General features: G+C 43.6%; 1 long non-coding RNA gene and 2 pseudogenes across 2 annotated transcripts; 2 read left to right on the forward strand and 1 right to left on the reverse strand.

Moving 5' to 3' along the window:
• Nucleotides 1–3,878: 3,878 nt before the first annotated feature.
• LOC120745193 lies at nucleotides 3,879–13,237 on the forward strand (annotated as a pseudogene).
• A 1,426-nt stretch (nucleotides 13,238–14,663) lies between these two features.
• On the reverse strand, nucleotides 14,664–15,850 carry LOC120745195. Of its 2 annotated transcripts, XR_005698582.1 has the most exons (4): nucleotides 15,426–15,453; nucleotides 15,031–15,116; nucleotides 14,850–14,882; nucleotides 14,664–14,753 (listed from the first exon to the last, which is right to left on the reverse strand). It is a non-coding gene; the product is annotated as an uncharacterized LOC120745195 (long non-coding RNA). The 2 variants fall into 2 exon arrangements; XR_005698581.1 differs by having other exon boundaries at nucleotides 15,031–15,850.
• A 3,636-nt stretch (nucleotides 15,851–19,486) lies between these two features.
• Nucleotides 19,487–24,848, forward strand: LOC120745191 (annotated as a pseudogene).
• Nucleotides 24,849–25,179: the final 331 nt, after the last annotated feature.

A 25,179-nucleotide genomic window follows, 5' to 3' on the forward strand; every position in this document is an offset into this window, starting at 1 on the left:
ATGACTCTGTCCCCGGACAGCGTGAGGAGATCCCTCAGCAGGATCAATGCACGAAAAGCTCCGGGTCCTGACAATATTCCTGGTCGTGTACTGAGAGACTGTGCAGTGGAACTCACTGATGTCTTCACAGACATCTTCAACATATCACTCATCCAGGCTGTCGTCCCCACATGTTTTAAAGCCACCACAATCATTCCGGTTCCAAAAAAGTCATCTCCCTCCTGCTTTAATGACTACCGTCCTGTTGCACTCACTCCCATCCTGATGAAGTGCTTCGAACGACTAGTCATGCAACACATCAAGACTTTCCTGCCCCCCTCCCTGGATCCCTTCCAGTTTGCGTATCGGCCAAACCGCTCAACCGATGATGCCATCTCCACTGCACTTCACTCAGCACTCACACACCTGGACAAAAAGACTCATATGTTCGAATGCTGTTCATAGATTTCAGTTCAGCATTCAACACTATAATCCCCCAACAGCTCACTCAAAAACTGGTCCAGCTGGGGCTCAACACCTCACTGTGCAACTGGCTGTTGGATTTCCTCACCGGAAGACCTCAAGCAGTACGGGTCGGCAGTAATACATCCAGCACCATCATTTTAAACACGGGGGCCCCGCAGGGATGTGTGCTGAGCCCCCTCCTCTTCACTCTGCTGACCCATGACTGCACTCCATCATATAGCTCCAACCTCTTCATCAAGTTTGCGGACGACACAACGGTGGTGGGTCTCATTAGCAACAGGGATGAGACCGACTACAGAAGTGAGGTGAGACGTCTGGCCACGTGGTGTGCTGACAACAATCTCTCTCTGAATGTGGAGAAGACGAAGGAGATTGTTGTGGACTTCAGGAGAGTGCACACCCAACATGCTCCTCTGACCATTGACGGAGCGTCTGTGGAGAGAGTGAGCAGCACCAAGTTCTTGGGTGTGCACATCACAGAGGATCTCTCCTGGACGTACAACACCACAGCACTGGCCAAGAAATCACAGCAGCGTCTCTTCTTTCTCCGCAAACTAAGAAGAGCAGGAGCACCAGCCCCCATCATGTACACTTTCTACAGAGGCACCATCGAGAGCATCCTGTCGAGCTGCATCACTGTGTGGTTTGGAGCCTGCAATGCGTCCTGTCATAGAACCCTCCAACGCATAGTGAGGGCTGCAGAGAGGATCATTGGTGTCTCTCTCCCCTCCCTCCAGGACATTTACAGCACCCGTCTCACTAAAAAAGCCCTTTGCATAGCGGCTGATCCCACGCACCCAATGCAAAGCTTCTTCAAGTTGCTGCCGTCAGGGAGGAGACTGCGGAGTCTCCAGGCCAGAACCAGCAGACTGAAGGACAGCTTCATCCATCAGGCTGCCAGGAAGCTTAACTCCCTCCCGATTCTGCCCCCTCTCCCCTCCACAGTCTCACTGAACTCTGTCACACACACACACACTCTCTGACTCACTCACTGGCCTGCACCAGTTACCAGTCACTTTGTGGAGCATTGGACTGCCATTACCTCATAAGACTTTGTTGTTACACTATCTCTTACCGCATACTACTAAATCTCCATTTGCACTATTTGCCTATTTGCACTACTATGCCTCCTTACTTGAATATTGTATATTGTATATTGCATAGCTTTTTTTTTTTTTATACGTAAAATTGTATTGTATTTATTTAAATTTTTACTTTTACTTATTTTATTTGCATTTTTTAATCACTAGGGTTTGAGAGTAACGAAATTTATATTCTCTGTATGTCCTGTACATGTGGCAGAATTGACAAATAAAGTTGACTTGACTTCACTTATGTTTGTAAAATGAGCAGGGAAGCTACTGCAATTTTGCCTGACCCAATCCCCGGGCCACGAAACACCCAAAAAGTTGGGGAACGCTGGTCTAGAGAACACTGGTTAGCTAATGCTGTCGTCAAGTAGCCTATCGCTAGCAAACAAACAGCAAGCCAAGTGAGGAACATATGTATAATGCTTACCGTAACACTGGTTAGCTAATGCTGTCGTCAAGTAGCCTATCACTAGCAAACAAACAGCAAGCCAAGTGAGGAACATATGTATAATGCTTACCGTTTATTAAAGAAAAGTATCCTAAATTGACTTCAAATTCGGCGGACAGGCGAATTGACTTCAAATTCGGCAGACAGGCGGCTTCTCACTTCTTCACTTGTATTTCGAAATACTCGAAGGCGGGTATTTCGAAGTCGCAAAGGAATGACGTCACAAGAAGGTGATTGGTCACTTGCAATGTTGAACCTGGAACAACATTAATTATGATGATGTGGGAACAACGCTGACACGAGGAAATCAGATCGTCCTCAAGCTCCCAGGCCTCTGGTAGAGGACCCGAGCTTGAAGGATAAACCATGCTGGGTTTTTTTTTTTTTTTTTTTTTTTTTTTTTTTTTTTTTTTTTAATATATATATATATATATATATATATATATATATATATATATATATACATATACACACACACACATATATGTGTATATATATATATATAGGGCTCATAGAAGGCCACTTCAGAATAGTCCAATGTCCTTCTCTTAGCCATTCTTGGGTGTTTTAGCTGTGTGTTTTGGTCATTGTCCTGTTGCAAGACCCATGACCTGAAACTGGCCAGCACATTTCTCTCTAGAATGCCATGATAGTCTTGAGATTTCATTGTACCCTGCACAGATTCAATACACTGTGTGCCGGATGCAGCAAAGCAGCCCCAGAACATAACAGAGCCTCCTCCATGTTTCACAGTAGGGACAGTGTTCTTTTCTAGATATGCTTCTAATACTAATACTACTGCCACAAATAATAATAACAATAATAATAATAATAAAATTAATAATAATGAAGTTTTTTCTGCTGTGTCATGCTGAGATGAGACCAAGAAACTGGGATGGCAGCCAGTTTATGTTTATATGTTACTATAAAACCGGTGAGTTGCAATTCATCATCCATTATAACTCTGTAAACCTGACTCTGTGTAAAAGTTCATTTCTATCAGTTGGTGCACAAAAATGGCCGTTTAAAGTTTTAATTGTTAAAACAGGGTTTCTGTATCCAATATAATAACAATGTTTGGTGTAGTTTTTTATTTTACAAAAAAACCCCAAAAAAACAAAACCTTTCATGATTAAAAATTCAACTTCCTCAGAAGTTCTTAATTTGCGAGTCACAATTCTGGTATAAAGTATTACCAAATCACGCCTTCTTTCCTTCTTGGTTGTTGAGCTATGAAATGCTGATGACCTTCACAAGTTTTCCATTTGTCCAAAATGGAAGGACTCATCCTAAAAAAGCATTTCCCCCTGAAAGTTAAATGTCTCTTTGCTGCTGTATAGAGCATGACTGGGGAATTATTGATTCTTCCCATATTGTCTCTAATCTTAGCGAAGAAATCCTTAACAGAGGCCGAATGGTCACAAATACTTAATATTACACAGAATGTTACAAATTAATTAGCTCACTCACTTCAGTTTTTATTGTGGCAGTCATGTCAAGGTAGTTGTCCCCGGCAGAATTTGTTTCCCCTGCGTTGAGAGCACAGGCTTGGTTGTCCAAATCACAGACAAACAATATAAACACCAAAAAAATTGTTTCTTTTACATGCCTGAATGTGCACAAAATAGGTTTAAATGTTACACAAATTTCTTCAAGTCATAGGTTGTTCCATATTATGTCACTTTTTGATTGATTCAATGTGCATAAAGTTAAAAGATTAAAAATAATAAAACCAATTTTTAAAAGAGGATTTTTCAAGTGATCCAATTTTAGATGGATTATGCAGAAAAAAAATCTAATTGGGCTGAAAGGTCTATTGCTTTATAACGTATTCAGGTTGTGTATCATGTTTTTAAAATGAAATAATTACTTTTAAAAATACGTAATCAGTAAAGTAACTGGATAACCTTCTTGGAGAAGTAATAGTAACTACTTACTATTTTCAAGTAATTTGGTTGGAATGGAGGCGGAGTCAACTGGATCCGTTCTCCCTACCTGGTGCGCGCTCACGACGCAGAGGAAACTAATTCTGTCAGGGATATCTATCTTGGCACGTCCCTCTCTTCATACTTTTGGTGCGTGAGCTGGTTACGACTGTCTGTGATGGAGCGCTGGCGGGGCAGAGTGGCTCTGGTGACCGGAGCCTCGGTCGGGATCGGGGCGGCTGTAGCCGTGGAGCTGGTCCGGCTCGGTATGAAAGTGGTGGGCTGCGCCAGGGACGTGGGGAAAATACAGGTTTGCTCTGAAATAACAAACTCGATTTCAGAAGAGAAACACTTAATGTAAACTCTAATGCAAAGGACTTTTAATGTTATGCAAATATGCAGTTATGTAGCTCTGTCAAGTGGACATCATATAATGGCTGTCAAGCGACAGACTTTTTGTTTTACAATAAATCATTTATGCTGTACATATTGGTCAATATGCATGGGTTAAAATGAGCTGCACAATACCAGATACAAGTTGTGTACTATGCAGTATAATAAACAAAATTATAAACAGTATGTTGGCAGTATAGGAGACAGAAGTCAGACATGATATCTTACATACATAAAAAAAAAAAAAAAAACAGTTAAAAACTGTACTGTTTAAACAAGCTTTCTGTTGACCAATGCTTTTTACATTTTATATTTTTAATTTACATTTAAACTGTATATTTGTATATTGTGCATTTTGCTATTTATCGTATCTGTGTGCAGCGCTATGTGACTACCTGTCTATGAAAAGCGCTTAATAAATAAACTTTACTTACTTACTTTACTTACTTACTTACATACTGATGAATTGTGTAAATCCACAAAGAGCAGTAAACCTCGGGTCAACAGCCACAGCACAGGTCAGCTGATCACAGCCTGTAGAGAAAAAAAATCTGCTGGATCTCTCAATAGAGCCTATTGTGACTCTTGATTCATTTCCTCACACTCCTATAACCACTACAGTGATCTTAGGGTTCTCACATCTGCAAATCCCATTTTAGCCCCTGACTATACTCATATATTCATTATTTTCATTCCCATGTCTAATTTTGCTATTATGTTGAAGTTGTACAAGGTTATGTTTCCTTTGCAAAATAATTGAAATGTCCCTATCTTCTTACTTTTATGCTTTGAATTCATTTCAGAGCCTGGAATTTTCTCTTTTATCTTAGTAAAGGAGTTTAATCGATAATTCAACTTTTACCAGAGTATTTTTACCACAAGAATCTGAATGCAATGGTGACTATGAAGGTATCATCTTTGCTTTTTGTTTTCAGAAACTGGCAGCAGAGTGTCAGAGCGCCGGCCACCCTGGTGTTTTGGTGCCTTTCAAGTGTGACTTGAGCAAAGAGCAGGAGATTCTGTCCATGTTCGCCACAATCAAGGAGCAGCACAAAGGCGTGGACGTGTGCATCAACAACGCTGGCTTGGCTCATCCAGAGGCGCTGCTAAATGGCAAAACCAGTGGCTGGAAAAACATGTGGGATGTAAGCGTTTATTTAGAAAAAAAATTGTCATGGTTGGTATGCAGTAATATGTTGTTGTGTACTACATATTAAAGTATTTAAAGGAATGGTTAATTGTAGGGATGCACCGATACCACTTTTTTTGGAAACGAGTACGAGTACTTGCATTTCAGTACTTGATGATACCGATACCGAGTACTTAATAAAAACATGATTTAAATTTGCAGGTAACAGCTTTTGTCACGGTCTGGCTGGCAGACCGTGGGGATGTGTGGGGAAGGAGGACCCAGGCGCGGTGCTCTATGTATAAACAGTGTGTTTATTTACAGTGTGCAACAAAGTAACAATAAATCCCCGTGTTTTCCCAGACTCCCGTGTTGTGTCTCTCCGTGAATAGTCCGTGTCTTTGTGCTCTCCGCTCCCGTGTCAGCACCCCCCGGTGCTCGCTGCTCTCGTGTCTTCCACGCTCCTCCTGTGGGGAAACAATAGACGCAGCCGTCAGGACACATACAACTGCGGGCATACACGCACACTAACTTAACTGAACTGAACAGAAGACTAACGTGGAGTCTCATGCAATGATCCCGCGTCGGTGGGAGCTCCAAGACTCTCCTAAGTAGCTCCCCCGACGAGCCCTGATCAGCGGCAGGTGTGTGGCCAGTCCCCTCCGCAGGGCCACACCCCTCAGGCCTGCAGGTGGCCGAGCTCCATCCTCCAGGCACACCCGCAGACATACACACCCATACCTCGCCTAAACATATGAGTGGGACACAGACTAACACAGCACAGAGAAACACACATATGTACATGCACAGAGAAGGGGAAACGACACCAAAAATACATAATAATACACAGGTCCATGACTGCCCAGGGATCCTGGGTCGCCCAGCCCCAGGACCCTGACAGTACCCCCCCCTCTAAGGGTCGGCACCCGACGACCCAAAAAACACAAACCAAAAACAGTACAACCAACCCAGGGCGGGCGGCGGGAGGTCCAGGACGGAGGGCAGAACCAAAACAAAACAACCCCCCCAAGGTCACGTCCCAGAGGCGACCGCGCATCCCGCAGCGGAGCAACAAAAAGAAAAAAACGCTACAAAACAGTCTCAGGCGGCTCATCAACATAACAAAAGAGTTCAGGGGGCCTACCTCGAGTCCAATGGTGGCGACATTGCAGCTCCGGCGGACGGGCCACGGGTCCGGCAACAGCAGAAAAAAACAGTTCTGGGGGTCTGCCACTGCTCCAGTGGCGGCAGCCACTGCTGCCCCTCCGGTGGCGAGGCCCGGGCCCAGTAGCGGTGGCGCTGCTCCCCAGGCGGCCTGCCCGGGATCCAGTGGCAATAGCGCCGCTGCTGCTCCTCCGGCGGCCCTGCCCCGGGTTCCGACGGCGGCGGCACTTGCTCCCCAGCGGCCTGCCCGGGATCCCAGTGGCGGTAGCGGCGCTGCTGCTCCTCCAGCAGCCTGCCCCGGGTCCGACGGCGGCGGCGCTGCTCCCCAGGCGGCCTGCCACGGGTCCAGTGGCGGCGCTGCGCCTCCCGGTGAGCAACAGCGAGGTGTGGTACACAGTTTCATGACGCGCTGGTCGCTGACGTGGATGCAGAGGACGGTGGATGGCGTGGAGGCCGCGCCAGACGTGGAGGTCCCCTCCGGTTCGCTGACCTCCGGCTCAAGCTGAGCGGGTCCCTCCTCGGCTGCTGGCAGCGAGAGCTCCCCCTCGGCCGCTGGCAGCGAGAGCTCCTCCTCGGCCGCTGGCAGCGAGAGCTCCTCCTCGGCCGCTGGCAGCGAGAGCTCCTCCTCGGCCGCTGGCAGCGAGAGCTCCCCCGGCTCGCCGAGCTCCTCCTCGGCTGACAGCGCCGGTTGTTCCTTCCGCTCGCCGAGCTCCTCTGCTGGTGGTTCGCTGAGCTGCCCCTGCTCGCTGAGCTGCTCCCGCTCGCTGAGCCGTTCCGGCTCGCAGTGCCTGCTCCGGCTCGCCTAGCTCCGCAGCTGGCGGTGCGGGCTCCCCTGGCTCGCCGAGCTCCTCCTCGGCTGGCAGCGCCGGTTGTTCCTTCCGCTCGCCGGGCTCCTCGCCGAGCTCCGGCTCCCGCTCGCTGAGCTCCTCCGGCTCGCCGGGCTCCTCGCCGAGCTCAGGTTCGCCGGGCTCCTGCTCCGGCAGCGCGAGCTCCTCCAGCTCCTGCTCGGGCATGCTGAGCTCCTGCTCGGGCATGCTGAGCTCCTGCTCGGGCATGCTGAGCTCCCGTAGCTGCTGGACGAAGTCTGTGGATTCCCGAGCTGGCACTACCCCCCGGGCTTTACGCAGGGTGCGAAGGCAGGCGGAAACTCCCTTGAGCTGGCCGAGGTAGGGATTTCCCTCCAGGATCGCCTCGATGGCGTTTAACCCCACCACTCTTGCCTTGTGTTGGTGGTGTGAGTCACCCAGTCAAACAGGCGTTGGACGCGTGTGAGGTCGCTCTCTCCGGACAGGGCCGCTGGAGTGGGTAGTGGAATGGAGGCCGCTGCTGGTGGAGAAGAAGGCTGAGCGGGTGATGTGGATGGTGAACAGGATGAAACGGTAAGCGGTGAGGTAGATGTCGCGGGGGATGATTCAGCAGGTGACGGCTGGATTACTAGCTGGGCGATTGGCTGTGGTACAGCGACCAGCTGGGCTGCGGGCAGCGCTTCAGCTACCGGCTGGGCAGCTGACCGTATAAACATAGCCCCGGAGTAAACAGTAGAGGTGAAAGTGACGATGAAATTGTCCATATGACTCACCTCGGCCGGCTGGTTGAGATGTCTGTGGATGTGGCTTGAGGTGAGGGAACGCCGGCGGCGCGAACGTCGTTTCCGTGTTGACGTCGGGGCCGGCGTCCTCAGGCAGTGAATCCACCGGCGTCCGAGCTGGTGGGCAGCCTGAGGAGGAGAGTGGAGGTGGAGGGTGGAAAGCAGGAAGTCCAGGACCACCGCATTAAGGGAGTCCACCAGCCAGGGGGATTTGAAAAAGCATCTCCTGCAGCTGCCTCTCCACGGCGTGACGCAAACCTTCCGCAGGCTTCTCCCACCATAATTCACACATGCGGTACACTTTGTCCCGTAATCTCCCTCCTGAGCCTCTCCTCGGAGACCGCTGGGTCCATACGGGGCGGGATCATTCTGTCACGGTCTGGCTTGGCAGACCAGGGGGATGTGTGGGGAAGGATGGACCCAGGCGCGGTGCTCTATGTATAAACAGTGTGTTTTATTTACAGTGTGCAACAAAGTAAACAATAAATCCCCGTGTTTTCCCAGACTCCCGTGTTGTGTCTCTCCGTGAATAGTCCGTGTCTTTGGCTCTCCGCTCCTGTGTCAGCACCCCCCCCCGGTGCTCGCTGCTCTCGTGTCTTCCACGCTCCTCCTGTGGGGAAACAATAGACGCAGCGTCAGGACCACATACAACTGCGGGCATACAACGCACACTAACTTAACTGAACTGAAACAGAAGACTAACGTGTAGTTCTCATGCAATGATCCGCGTCGGTGGGAGGCTCAAGACTCTCCTAAGTAGGCTCCCCCCGACGGAGCCACCTGATCAGCGGCAGGTAGTGTGGCCAGTCCCTCCTCAGGGCCACACCCCTCAGGCCTGCAGGTGCCGAGCTCCATCCTCCAGGCACACCCGCAGACATACACACCCATACCTCGCCTAACATATGAGTGGGGACACAGAACTGAGACACAGCACAGAGAAACACACATATGTACATGACAGAGAAGGGGAAACGACACCAAAAATACATAATAATACACAGGTCCATGACTGCCCAGGGATCCTGGGTCGCCCAGTCCCAGGACCCTGACAGCTTTAGTCCTATAATTTAACAAAAAACAAACAAACAAGGGACTAGTTTGGAATTAAGAACATTTATTTAAAATGAAAAGCATCTTGTGTGCAACATATTACAGAATAAATAATTATAAAAAACAAAATTTAATTTTAAATTTGTTCGTCTGTTTCTCTGTTTAGAAGTCTCACTAGCACAGTCACAGCTGGGATGACATCAGAGGCTAGTGCGTCGTAGCTGCTCACTTTTTTAGTTAGTTCCTCAAAGGGGGCGAGGATGGCAACAGTCGTCTCCATAAGAGCCCATTGGTGAGCAGTGAGATAGTCAGGGAGTTCGTGCTCGGATACATACACGCCCAGCACTCGCTTTTGCTCAATGAGGGACTGGAGCATGCTGTTCCAGCGCGTCTGTACGTCCTGCTGCAGTCTCTTTATTGGCTGGTTGAGCTGTCCCTGAATGTCCTCGAGGCAGGGAGTAGGCCTAAGGCGGAATGTTAAAATGCCCAACTATTTTCCGTCCCACTGCTATAGCATCAGCTATGCTCCACTGTGCTAATAAGCGTGGGTAAACTCTTTGTACTCGTGTTGTGTTGGGATTTAGGTGCTTGATTAAATTGCTTGTGTTAAATGCGCTACCTTTAGAGCCTCCTCTGGACAATTTCGCTGAGCACAATTTGGAGTCCGCCTTTGTTTTCGAGTCTTCATTCACTTTGAAATACTTCCACACAGCTGATATGTCTCGCCTCGCTTTCTCCCCGCTCTGAGCTGCAGCCGGGGCCTGGGGGCGGGCACTCGACGCCTGTGATTAACCCCTTACATGCCGCTCAAACATAGACAGGTCTCAGACCGTGGTATCGGTCCTCGGTATCGGGGGACTTTTAACGAGTACAAGTACTTTAGAAAATGTGGTATCGAGGCCAATACCCGATACCAGTATCGGTGCATCCCTAGTTAATTGGAAATACTAAAACTGCCCATAGGTTGTAAATGCGGAGCGAATGTGTAGTGGGAATGATTGTCTCTGTCTGTGTGTTAGCCCTGCGACAGACTGGCGACCTGTCAGGGTGTACCCTGCCTCTTTGCCCTAAGACAGCTGGGATAGGCTCCAGCGCCCCCTGTGACCTCTGAAAGAAGATAAGCGGAAGTGAATGGATGGATGGATGTTCCAAAAATGTTCTTTACTGTTTTATTTCACTGCTGGTTTCTTACAGGTGAACGTTCTTGCACTGTGTATCTGTGCACGTGAAGCTTATCAGTCAATGAAAGAGAGAAAATGTGGACGATGGGCACATCATAAACATAAACAGGTGTCAGTTTTATTTTACTTATGGACAGTGATGGGTATGCTTGTTAAGTTTATTGATTTAATCATAATACAAATATCTTATGATTCAGTCATCTTTTGGCAACTCTGCACAATGGACTTTTTTCACAGCACACATTTGATCTCCCCATTTAAGAACCTCACTATAGCCAATAAAGCCAATTAAAAAATGTCAATAACAGTATCCTAAAACCATAAGGGACATCTTAATATCACTTTCATTGGACAGCTATCAGTTCAGAACTAAAAGATTTTGAGTTTACTGTGAAAATCATCAAAGAAAAAATGCAGGCCAACCAAATCAAATTAATACATAATAAGTAATAATTCCGAGCTTCTCTTGGTAGGCACTAAATCAACATTATCCAGAACCAACAGTTTCTCTGTTACTATCAATAACTCGCCGGTCTTCGTTTCTTCCTCTGTGAAAAGCTTTGGGTGTCATCCTCGACAGTACTCTCTCTTTCAATTCACACATTAACAATGTCACTCGGTTTGCATATTTTCAATTGCGCAACATTAATCGTCTCCGTCCTTTTCTCACCCCACATGCCGCTGCCATTCTTGTCCATAGCCTTGTTACTTCCCGGATTGATTATTGTAATTCACTTCTTTTGGTCTTACTCAAAATCCAATCCACAAGCTCCAACGCGTCCAGAACTCTGCTGCTCGTATTATCACCAGGACCCCCATCTATCCACCACATCACTCCTGTCCTGCAGCAGCTTCATTGGCTCCCGGTCAAAATCATATTCAATTTCAAAATACTCTTGTACACATTTAAGGCTAATTAATTATCTCTCTTCTCCATATCTCTCTTATCTGGGTTCAGATCACCGCCCCATCTCGATGTCTGAGATGTCTGAGATCTTCTTCTTCCCTTTCTCTCTCCCTACCTCCTGATTTAAGAAATATCTCTTCCTTCTCTCTTTTTAAGTCCCACCTCAAAACTCACTTGTTCAAAATAGCTTTTTCCCACATAACCTCTCCACTCTGCTATTTTAAATTTGTTTTATGTCTTATGCTGTGTTATGATTGTGTAAACTTCTTGCTTTTATGTTGCTTTTCTTATTCTACCATGTTACAGTGTCCTTGAGTGTTCTGAAAGGTGCTTTCAAATAAAATGTATTATTATTAGTAGTAGTATTATAACTAAGTGATTATAAATTATATAGAAACTGTTAAGTTACAGCACAACAGCACGGTGATGCATTGGTTAACACTGTTATCTCACAACTTCTGGGTTCAAATCCAGCATCTGGCCAGTGTCTTTCTCTGTTGTAGTTTGCATGTTCTCCCTGTGTCTGCAGGAGTTCTCACTTTCCCACATAGTCCAAAGACATGCAGTTAGTTGGGTTAGTTTAGTTGAATCGTGTCTGTGTCTCTGTGTTAGCCCTGTGACAGACTTGGAACCTGTCCAGGCTGTACCCGAGGCTCCAGACCCCAAATTAGATAAGCCGACAAAAAGAGAGGGATGTTAAACTATATAGTAACTGTTGCCATTGTTGTTGTAACACTAAGGCCTGAGATCAAATCAGAATATGTTGGTAAATGCTGATTTGAATTAGCAGCTTGTAAATAGCCTTCTGTTGCAGTGTGTGCGGTCATCAAGTGTTTCCTAATGCTGACGGACATTTCTACACCTGCACCAAGTATGCTGTAACTGCGCTGACTGAGGGCCTGAGGCAGGAGCTGCGTGCAGAAAACACTCATATCCGGGCTACAGTAAGCCTTTGAAAGACACTGTAACCAGCTCCAAAGTACCTTTAACACTAATGTCAGCTGTTATGAGATGCACACAGAGTACTTCTTGAAGAATCCTCATTAATAATGTCATTTTGCAGAGCATTTCTCCTGGCGTTGTGGAGACAGAATTTGTGTCACGCCTCTACAGAGATAATTCTGATAAAGCAGCTGCTGTATACACTAAATATAAGGTAAAATTATTCTTCCTTCATTTCCTACAATTCCTACAGAATTGTTGATGTGATTATTCAGCTAAAATGTCATTAAGCACTTTTAACTTCTTTGATAGTCTCTGGAAGCAAAAGACCTCGTCAGTGCCATCACATACATGCTCAGTGCCCCTCCTCATGTTCAGGTTTGAGATTGTCTCATATTTTCATCGTTTTTGTGACCTTTTGAATGTTTGTCTTTTGCATTTTAAATATCAGCAGTTTAGTCATAAGATAACATTCATCTATCTTTTCTTTCAGATTGGGGAGATTTTTCTTGAAGGTCTGTAGCAGGTGTCATGCAACTTGGCCGTGAGACCCATCCCAATCTTTACATCAAAGTAGTATGACTGGCTCTCCTTACTTCTCAACACTGTCAGATTGTAATCAATTCACAGAAGGATAAAATAAAGGAAATTCATCCAGCTGTTTTCTGTCTAATTGTCTTCTTATCAAAGGCCCCTGTGGTACCTTTTTACAAGCGTCCTACTGGCCAGCAAGGAATGCCCATGAAAACACTTTGATTAATGACAGCTTCCTTCTTATTGTAACAGATCTCAGTTGCTGGATAGTATTTAAGCTCTAAGAGTATTTTTACTGTTGAGCAGGTGTTCATTTCATCTGGTTAGAACCTTCGATGAGGATGTCAGTTAGACATACACAGAGTGTATGTTCTCATCCCTGAGGAGAAACTATTGCATCTTTCATTTGTAGCCTCCTTTCAAAACAGTCTGTGAAACATTTTTTCCATTTCAGTGAGAAGTTGCAGGATGTGACCATAATGTACTGGAAAATTTTACTGACTTTATGTACTTATGAAAACACTCTATAACATTTTACTGATAATTTTCGCTAATTAATAAAACTTTCAGGAAAATTTGTTTCATTGCAGTGTTCTTGTTGCACTAAAGGATATTTATGTGCTGTGGAGAATATCCAGTACAACATATGTATATATGTATGTATATATATACGTATATATATACATACATATATACATATGTTGTACTGGATATTCTCCACAGCACATAAATATCCTTTAGTGCAACAAGAACACTGCAATGAAACAAGGCATACATGGAACGCCACAACCAAGTGGCCGGCATAGTGTAAAGGAACATCTGTGCCGAGTATAACCTGGAAGTCCCGAGGTCAAAATGGGAGATGCCCCCAAGGGTGGTGGAGAATGACCGAGCTAAGATCCTGTGGGACTTCCAGATACAGACGGACAAAATGGTGGTGGCTAACCAACCGGACATAGTGGTGGTAGACAAACAGAAGAAGACGGCCGTAGTGATCGATGTAGCGGTTCCGAATGACAGCAATATCAGGAAGAAGGAACACGAGAAGCTGGAGAAATACCAAGGGCTCAGAGAAGAGCTCGAGAGGATGTGGAGGGTGAAGGTAACGGTGGTCCCCGTGGTAATCGGAGCACTAGGTGCGGTGACTCCCAAGCTAGGCGAGTGGCTCCAGCAGATCCCGGGAATAACATCGGAGATCTCTGTCCAGAAGAGTGCAGTCCTGGGAACAGCTAAGATACTGCGCAGGACCCTCAAGCTCCCAGGCCTCTGGTAGAGGACCCGAGCTTGAAGGATAAACCGCCCGCAGGGGCGTGCTGGGTGTTTTATATATATATATATATATATATATATATGTATATATATATGTGTGTGTATATATACACACACACACATATGTGTGTGTGTATATATAAAAAAAACTTCTGAAAGATGTTTTTCTGGAAATAAAAAGAATGTGACAAGTATGTTTTTCTGTCAAGAATGACACTGCAAAACTGCGAAAGCTTGTCAGGTGAGACCTGTAATTAATTCTGCAGATACACAAACATATAGAACGTGTCATTTTTTGTTTACATTAATTAATTTCTATAGTGTGTACAAAACAAATCAAGACCACAGACTCAACATGCACCACTCAATTTTTGGTGTTCTTTATCAGTTGGCCAAGACAGAAATGTTTTAATCTGTGTGCATTGCTTTTGAGCAACTCTTTACACAGAAAAGGTTTCAGAAAGGTATTTTCAGGTTCTTCTGACAAGGCTTCAATTTTGGAAAATGCTGTTTGTTTATAGTGGCAACTTATAAACCCTTTGTGATAAGAACATAGTTACCACAGTCCAAGTCATACCTTCAAAAAGTATGCACTTTGTGCTCTTGTGGACCCATCCAAAATTTTTCCAGTGATTTGGCTTGGTATTGGATAAATGTGAGGGAAATTCTATAAAAATAACATAAATACACCTATGTTTTCAAATACATTACAAAAAACGTAAACATGCTATGTCATTATGATCAAACAAGCTTTTCAACATACCTCACACTGCAAATAGATTAGGCCATCTATTACCTTATAAAACAAATAAATAAATACATATAAATAAAAACAGAACTAAAGAATACGATTCATTAAGTAAATTGTACAATAAAGTGTATTTAAAGCAGAATTTAACATTAGTTTTATGACAACATAAAAGGATTTTTATGTCAAGAGGTACCTCATCTGAAATGTTTGTCTGGTCAAACAGGGATTTCAAACTTGAAATACCAATAGAGTTTGGTCCAGCTACTTCCACAAGGTAATCTGTGAGAAAGCATATGCTGTAGTCAACAGATATCATTTTCTTTTTGCATGCTGCAACCATCATCCATTTCAGTCTTCTAGGAGCTTTGTCTGGTTGTAGTTCTTTTTTCTCCTCCTCTCCCCTCATCTATTAATTAAATTGTTTTCTGACCTTCCTAACTGTTTCCGACCTGTCTTCCCAATGTGATGTTTACGCAATATATGTATGGTCAGAAGGGGGTGAAATTTTCATTGCAGTTGTACGTGTAACATTGCATGTGATAATAAAAGGCTTGATTGGTTGATTATTCAACATGAGTTGACATTTACCTGACATTGTGAAGGAGTCACAGTTTCTGTAAGGGTGTAAAGAACATAACATGTGGATTTGTTACACTTCTTTTTCACAAGTTAATAACAATCAATAATTTTCATTCCATTATTAACAAGCTATCACACGATGTCCCAGGGACAACATCTACACGATGTCCCTGGGACAACATTTACACTTTGTCCCTGGGACAACATTTACACGATGTCCCAGGGACAACATTTACACGATGTCCCTGGGACAACATTTACACGATGTCCCTGGACAAATTTGTAAATTTCTGGATTACTGTTAATCTCCATAGAATCAAGAACTCCTGTCCAGTTTCACAGCTATGGACCAGTTAATTATGTTTCCAGGTGATAGTTTGATTTCACTACATATCGTACTGTGTATGACTGTGTATGTGACAAATAAAAATTTGAATTTCATAGATTCAGCACACAACCATAAGTCTAGGCATTTTAGTCCAGAATTCTCTTCACTTATGTTTGTAAATGATCAGGGAAGCTACTGCAATTTGCCTGACCCAACCCCCGGGCGTGTCTGTGCAACTGGCTGTTGGATTTCCTCACCGAAGACCTCAAGCAGTACGGGGTCGGCAGTAATACACTCCAGCACCATCATTTTTAAACACGGGGCACGCAGGGATGTGTGCTGAGCACCACTCCTCTTCACTCTGCTCGACCCATGACTGCACTCCATCATATAGCTCCAACCTCTTCATCAAGTTTGCGGGACGACACAAATGTGGTGGTCTCATTAGCATAAACAGGGATGAGACCGACTACAGAAGTGAGGTGAGACCGTCTGGCCACGTGGTGTGCTGACAACAATCTCTCTCTGAATGTGGAGAAGACGAAGGAGATTGTTGTGGACTTCAGGAGAGTGCACACCCACATGCTCCTCTGACCATTGACGGAGCGTCTGTGGAGAGAGTGAGCAGCACCAAGTTCTTGGGTGTGCACATCACAGAGGATCTCTCCTGGACGTACCACACCACAGCACTGGCCAAGAAATCACAGCAGCGTCTCTTTCTTTCTCCGCAACATAAGAAGAGCAGGAGCACCAGCCCCCATCATGTACACTTTCTACAGAGGCACCATCGAGAGCATCCTGTCGAGCTGCATCACTGTGTGGTTTGGAGCCTGCAATGCGTCCTGTCATAGAACCCTCCAACGCATAGTGAGGGCTGCAGAGAGGATCATTGGTGTCTCTCTCCCCTCCCTCCAGGACATTTACAGCACCCGTCTCACTAAAAAAGCCCTTTGCATAGCGGCTGATCCCACGCACCCAATGCAAAGCTTCTTCAAGCTGCTGCCGTCAGGGAGGAGACTGCGGAGTCTCCAGGCCAGAACCAGCAGACTGAAGGACAGCTTCATCCATCAGGCTGCCAGGAAGCTTAACTCCCTCCCGATTCTGCCCCCTCTCCCCTCCACAGTCTCACTGAACTCTGTCACACACACACACACTCTCTGACTCACTCACTGGCCTGCACCAGTTACCAGTCACTTTGTGGAGCATTGGACTGCCATTACCTCATAAGACTTTGTTGTTACACTATCTCTTACCGCATAACTACTAAATCTCCATTTGCACTATTTGCCTATTTGCACTACTATGCCTCCTTACTTGAATATTGTATATTGTATATTGCATAGCTTTTTTTTTTATATACGTAAAATTGTATTGTATTTATTTAAATTTTTACTTTTACTTATTTTATTTGCATTTTTTAATCACTAGGGTTTGAGAGTAACGAAATTTCTATTCTCTGTATGTCCTGTACATGTGGCAGAATTGACAAATAAAGTTGACTTGACTTGACTTCACTTATGTTTGTAAAATGATCAGGGAAGCTACTGCAATTTTGCCTGACCCCAACCCCCGGGCCACGAAAACACCCAAAAAGTTGGGGAACGCTGTCTAGAGAACACTGGTTAGCTAATGCTGTCGTCAAGTAGCCTATCGCTAGCAAACAAACAGCAAGCCAAGTGAGGAACATGTGTATAATGCTTACCGTAACACTGGTTAGCTAATGCTGTCGTCAAGTAGCCTATCACTAGCAAACAAACAGCAAGCCAAGTGAGGAACATATGTATAATGCTTACCATTTATTAAAGAAAAGTATCCTAAATTGACTTCAAATTCGGCGGACAGGCGAATTGACTTCAAATTCGGCGGACAGGCGGCAGTTTCTCGCTTCTTCACTTGTATTTCGAAATACTCGAAGGCGGTTATTTCGAAGTCGCAAAGGAATGACGTCACAAGAAGGTGATTGGTCACTTGCAATGTTGAACCTGGAACAACATTAATTATGATGATGTGGGAACAACGCTGACACGAGGAAATCAGATCGTCCTCAAGCTCCCAGGCCTCTGGTAGAGGACCCGAGCTTGAAGGATAAACCGTGCTGGGTGTTTTTTATATATATATATATATACACACACACACACACACATATGTGTATATATATATAGGGCTCATAGAAGGCCACTTTAGAATAGTCCAATGTCCTTCTTTTAGCCATTCTTGGGGTGTTTTAGCTGTGTGTTTTGGGTCATTGTCCTGTTGCAAGACCCATGACCTGAAACTGGCCAGCACATTTCTCTCTAGAATGCCATGATAGTCTTGAGATTTCATTGTACCCTGCACAGATTCAATACACTGTGTGCCGGATGCAGCAAAGCAGCCCCAGAACATAACAGAGCCTCCTCCATGTTTCACAGTAGGGACAGTGTTCTTTTCTAGATATGCTTCTAATACTAATACTACTGCCACAAATAATAATAACAATAATAATAATAATAAAATTAATAATAATGAAGTTTTTTCTGCTGTGTCATGCTGAGCTGAGACCAAGAAACTGGGATGGCAGCCAGTTTATGTTTATATGTTACTATAAAACCGGTGAGTTGCAATGCATCATCCATTATAACTCTGTAAACCTGACTCTGTGTAAAAGTTCATTTCTATCAGTTGGTGCACAAAAATGGCCGTTTAAAGTTTAATTGTTAAAACAGGGTTTCTGTATCCAATATAATAACAATGTTTGGTGTAGTTTTTTATTTTACAAAAAAAACCCCAAAAAACAAACCTTTCATGATTAAAAATTCAACTTCCTCAGAAGTTCTTAATTTGCGAGTCACAATTCTGGTAATAAAGTATTACCAAATCACGCCTTCTTTCCTCTTGGTTGTTGAGCTATGAAATGCTGATGACCTTCACAAGTTTTCCATTTGTCCAAAATGGAAGGACTCATCCTAAAAAAGCATTTCCCCCTGAAAGTTAAATGTCTCTTTGCTGCTGTATAGAGCATGACTGGGGAATTATTGATTCTTCCCATATTGTCTCTAATCTTAGCGAGGAAATCCTTGACAGAGGCCGAATGGTCACAATACTTAATATTACACAGAATGTTACAAATTAATTAGCTCACTCACTTCAGTTTTTATTGTGGCAGTCATGTCAAGGTAGTTGTCCCCGGCAGAATTTGTTTCCCCTGCGTGAGAGCACAGGCTTGGTTGTCCAAATCACAGACAAACAATATAAACACCAAAAAAATTGTTTCTTTTACATGCCTGAATGTGCACAAAATAGGTTTAAATGTTACACAAATTTCTTCAAGTCATAGGTTGTTCCATATTATGTCACTTTTTGCTTGATTCAATGTGCATAAAGTTAAAAGATTAAAAATAATAAAACCAATTTTTAAAAGAGGATTTTTCAAGTGATCCAATTTTAGATGGATTATGCAGAAAAAAAATCTAATTGGGCTGAAAGGTCTATTGCTTTATAACGTATTCAGGTTGTGTATCATGTTTTTAAAATGAAATAATTACTTTTAAAAATACGTAATCAGTAAAGTAACTGGATAACCTTCTTGGAGAAGTAATAGTAACTACTTACTATTTTCAAGTAATTTGGTTGGAATGGAGGCGGAGTCAACTGGATCCGTTCTCCCTACCTGGTGCGCGCTCACGACGCAGAGGAAACTAATTCTGTCAGGGATATCTATCTTGGCACGTCCCTCTCTTCATACTTTTGGTGCGTGAGCTGGTTACGACTGTCTGTGATGGAGCGCTGGCGGGCAGAGTGGCTCTGGTGACCGGAGCCTCGGTCGGGATCGGGGCGGCTGTAGCCGTGGAGCTGGTCCGGCTCGGTATGAAAGTGGTGGGCTGCGCCAGGGACGTGGGGAAAATACAGGTTTGCTCTGAAATAACAAACTCGATTTCAGAAGAGAAACACTAATGTAAAACTCTAATGCAAAGGACTTTTTAATGTTATGCAAATATGCAGTTATGTAGCTCTGTCAAGTGGACATCATATAATGGCTGTCAAGCGACAGACTTTTGTTTTTACAATAATCATTTATGCTGTACATATTGGTCAATATGCATGGGTTAAAATGAGCTGCACAATACCAGATACAAGTTGTGTACTATGCAGTATAATAAACAAAATTATAAACAGTATGTTGGCAGTATAGGAGACAGAAGTCAGACATGATATCTTACATACATAAAAAAAAAAAAAAAAAAAACAGTTAAAAACTGTACTGTTTAAACAAGCTTTCTGTTGACCAATGCTTTTTACATTTTTATATTTTTAATTTACATTTAAACTGTATATTTTGTATATTGTGCATTTTGCTATTGTATCGTATCTGTTGTGCAGCGCTATGTGACTACCTGTCTATGAAAAGCGCTTAATAAATAAACTTGACTTACTTACTTTACTTACTTACTTACCTACTGATGAATTGTGTAAATCCACAAAGAGCAGTAAACCTCGGGTCAACAGCCACAGCACAGGTCAGCTGATCACAGCCTGTAGAGAAAAAAATCTGCTGGATCTCTCAATAGAGCCTATTGTGACTCTTGATTCATTTCCTCACACTCCTATAACCACTACAGTGATCTTAGGGTTCTCACATCTGCAAATCCCATTTTAGCCCCTGACTATACTCATATATTCATTATTTTCATTCCCATGTCTAATTTTGCTATTATGTTGAAGTTGTACAAGGTTATGTTTCCTTTGCAAAATAATTGAAATGTCCCTATCTTCTTACTTTTTATGCTTTGAATTCATTTCAGAGCCTGGAATTTTTCTCTTTTATCTTAGTAAAGGAGTTTAATCGATAATTCAACTTTTACCAGAGTATTTTTACCACAAGAATCTGAATGCAATGGTGACTATGAAGGTATCATCTTTTGCTTTTTGTTTTCAGAAACTGGCAGCAGAGTGTCAGAGCGCCAGCCACCCTGGTGTTTTGGTGCCTTTCAAGTGTGACTTGAGCAAAGAGCAGGAGATTCTGTCCATGTTCGCCACGATCAAGGAGCAGCACAAAGGCGTGGACGTGTGCATCAACAACGCTGGCTTGGCTCATCCAGAGGCGCTGCTAAATGGCAAAACCAGTGGCTGGAAAAACATGTGGGATGTAAGCGTTATTTTAGAAAAAAAATTGTCATGGTTGGTATGCAGTAATATGTTGTTGTGTACTACATATTAAAGTATTTAAAGGAATGGTTAATTGTAGGGATGCACCGATACCACTTTTTTGGAAACACGAGTACGAGTACGAGTACTTGCATTTCAGTACTTGATGATACCGATACCGAGTACTTAAAAAACATGATTTAAATTTGCAGGTAACAGCTTTAGTCCTATAATTTAACAAAAAACAAACAAACAAGGGACTAGTTTGGAATTAAGAACATTTATTTAAAATGAAAAGCATCTTGTGTGCAACATATACAGAATAAATAATTATAAAAAACCAAAATTTAATTTTAAATTTGTTCGTCTGTTTCTCTGTTTAGAAGTCTCACTAGCACAGTCACAGCTGGGATGACATCAGAGGCTAGTGCGTCGTAGCTGCTCACTTTTTTAGTTAGTTCTCAAAGGGGGCGAGGATGGCAACAGTCGTCTCCATAAGAGCCCATTGGTGAGCGGTGAGATAGTCAGGGAGTTCGTGCTCGGATACATACACGCCCAGCACTCGCTTTGCTCAATGAGGGACTGGAGCATGCTGTTTCAGCGCGTCTACGCGTTGTACGTCCTGCTGCAGTCTCTTTATTGGCTGGTTGAGCTGTCCCTTGAATGTCCTCGAGGCGGGAGTAGGCTAAGGCGGAATGTTTAAAATGCCCAACTATTTTCCGTCCCACTGCTATAGCATCAGCTATGCTCCACTGTGCTAATAAGCGTGGGTAACTCTTTGTACTCGTTGTGTGTTGGGTATTTTAGGTGCTTGATTAAATTGCTTGTGTTAAATGCGCTACCTTTAGAGCCTCCTCTGGACAATTTTCGCTGAGCACAATTTGGAGTCCGCCTTTGTTTTCGAGTCTTCATTCACTTTGAAATACTTCCACACAGCTGATATGTCTCGCCTCGCTTTCTCCCGCTCTGAGCTGCAGCCGGGGCCTGGGGGCGGGCACTCGACGCCTGTGATTAACCCCTTACATGCCGCTCAAACATAGACAGGTCTCAGACCGTGGTATCGGTCCTCGGGTATCGGGGGACTTTAACGAGTACAAGTACTTTAGAAAATGTGGTATCGAGGCCAATACCCGATACCAGTATCGGTGCATCCCTAGTAATTGGAAATACTAAACTGCCAATAGGTGTAAATGCGGAGCGAATGTGTAGTGTGAATGATTGTCTCTGTCTGTGTGTTAGCCTGCGACAGACTGGCGACCCTGTCCAGGGTGTACCCTGCCTCTTGCCCTAAGACAGCTGGGATAGGCTCCAGCGCCCCCTGTGACCCTGAAAGAAGATAAGCGGAAGTGAATGGATGGATGGATGATTCCAAAAATGTTCTTTACTGTTTATTTCACTGCTGGTTTCTTACAGGTGAACGTTCTTGCACTGTGTATCTGTGCACGTGAAGCTTATCAGTCAATGAAAGAGAGAAATGTGGACGATGGGCACATCATAAACATAAACAGGTGCAGTTTTATTTTACTGATGGACAGTGATGGGTATGCTTGTTAAGTTTATTGATTAATCATAATACAAATATCTTATGATTCAGTCATTCTTTTGGCAACTCTGCACAATGGACTTTTTTCACAGCACCACATTTGATCTCCCCATTTAAGAACCCTCACTATAGCCCAATAAAGCCAATTAAAAATGTCAATAACAGTATCCTAAAACCATAAGGGACATCTTAATATCACGTTCATTGGACAGCTATCAGTTCAGAACTAAAAGATTTTTGAGTTTACTGTGAAAATCATCAAAGAAAAAATGCAGGCCAACCAAATCAAATTAAATACATACATAAGTAATAATTCCGAGCTTCTCTTGGTAGGCACTAAATCAACATTATCCAGAACCAACAGTTTCTCTGTTACTATCAATAACTCGCCGGTCTTCGTTTCTTCCTCTGTGAAAAGCTTGGGTGTCATCCTCGACAGTACTCTCTCTTTCAATTCACACATTAACAATGTCACTCGGTTTGCATATTTTCAATTGCGCAACATTAATCGTCTCCGTCCTTTTCTCACCCCACATGCCGCTGCCATTCTTGTCCATAGCCTTGTTACTTCCCGGATTGATTATTGTAATTCACTTCTTTTTGGTCTTACTCAAAAATCCATCCACAAGCTCCAACGCGTCCAGAACTCTGCTGCTCGTATTATCACCAGGACCCCATCTATCCACCACATCACTCCTGTCCTGCAGCAGCTTCATTGGCTCCCGGTCAAATATCATATCAATTTCAAAATACTCTTGTACACATTTAAGGCTATTAATTATCTCTCTTCTCCATATCTCTCTTATCTGGTTCAGATCACCGCCCCATCTCGATGTCTGAGATGTCTGAGATCTTCTTCTTCCCTTTCTCTCTCCCTACCTCCTGATTTAAGAAATATCTCTTCCTTCTCTCTTTTTAAGTCCCACCTCAAAACTCACTTGTTCAAAATAGCTTTTCCCACATAACCTCTCCACTCTGCTATTTTAAATTTGTTTTATGTCTTATGCTGTTATGATTGTGTAAACTTCTTGCTTTTATGTTGCTTTTCTTATTCTACCATGTACAGTGTCCTTGAGTGTTCTGAAAGGTGCTTTCAAATAAAATGTATTATTAGTAGTAGTATTATAACTAAGTGATTATAAATTATATAGAAACTGTTAAGTTACAGCACAACAGCACGGTGATGCATTGGTTAACACTGTTATCTCACAACTTCTGGGTTCAAATCCAGCATCTGGCCAGTGTCTTTCTCTGTGTAGTTTGCATGTTCTCCCTGTGTCTGCAGGAGTTCTCACTTTCCCACATAGTCCAAAGACATGCAGTTAGTTGGGTTAGTTTAGTTGAATCGTGTCTGTGTCTCTGTGTTAGCCCTGTGACAGACTTGGAACCTGTCCAGGCTGTACCCGAGGCTCCAGAACCCCAAATTAGATAAGCAGACAAAAAGAGAGGGATGTTAAACTATATAGTAACTGTTGCCATTGTTGTTGTAACACTAAGGCCTGAGATCAAATCAGAATATGTTGGTAAATGCTGATTTGATTAGCAGCTTGTAAATAGCCTTCTGTTGCAGTGTGTGCGGTCATCAAGTGTTTGCTAATGCTGACGGACATTTCTACACCTGCACCAAGTATGCTGTAACTGCGCTGACTGAGGGCCTGAGGCAGGAGCTGCGTGCAGAAAACACTCATATCCGGGCCACAGTAAGCCTTTGAAAGACACTGTAACCAGCTCCAAAGTACCTTTAACACTAATGTCAGCTGTTATGAGATGCACACAGAGTACTTCTTGAAGAATCCTCATTATAATGTCATTTTGCAGAGCATTTCTCCTGGCGTTGTGGAGACAGAATTTGTGTCACGCTCTACAGAGATAATTCTGATAAAGCAGCTGCTGTATACACTAAAATAAGGTAAAATTATTCTTCCTTCATTTCCTACAATTCCTACAGAATTGTTGATGTGATTATTCAGCTAAAATGTCATTAAGCACTTTTAACTTCTTTGATAGTCTCTGGAAGCAAAAGACCTCGTCAGTGCCATCACATACGTGCTCAGTGCCCCTCCTCATGTTCAGGTTTGAGATTGTCTCATATTTTCATCGTTTTTGTGACCTTTTGAATGTTTGTCTTTTGCATTTTAAATATCAGCAGTTTAGTCATAAGATAACATTCATCTATCTTTTCTTTCAGATTGGGGAGATTTTTCTTGAAGGTCTGTAGCAGGTGTCATGCAACTTGGCCGTGAGACCCATCCCAATCTTTACATCAAAGTAGTGTGACTGGCTCTCCTTACTTCTCAACACTGTCAGATTGTAATCAATTCACAGAAGGTAAAATAAAGGAAATTCATCCAGCTGTTTTCTGTCTAATTGTCTTCTTATCAAAGGCCCCTGTGGTACCTTTTTACAAGCGTCCTACTGGCCAGCAAGGAATGCCCATGAAAACACTTTGATTAATGACAGCTTCCTTCTTATTGTAACAGATCTCAGTTGCTGGATAGTATTTAAGCTCTAAGAGTATTTTTACTGTTGAGCAGGTGTTCATTTCATCTGGTTAGAACCTTCGATGAGGATGTCAGTTAACTACACAGAGTGTATGTTCTCATCCCTGAGGAGAAACTATTGCATCTTTCATTTGTAGCCTCCTTTCAAAACAGTCTGTGAAACATTTTTCCATTTCAGTGAGAAGTTGCAGGATGTGACCATTGTACTGGAAAATTTTACTGACTTATGTACTTATGAAAACACTCTATAACCTTTTACTGATAATT

Source organism: Simochromis diagramma, unplaced genomic scaffold (assembly GCF_900408965.1).
Source record: "Simochromis diagramma unplaced genomic scaffold, fSimDia1.1 OVJJ01000772.1, whole genome shotgun sequence".
NCBI classification, from domain to species: Eukaryota; Metazoa; Chordata; class Actinopteri; order Cichliformes; family Cichlidae; genus Simochromis; species Simochromis diagramma.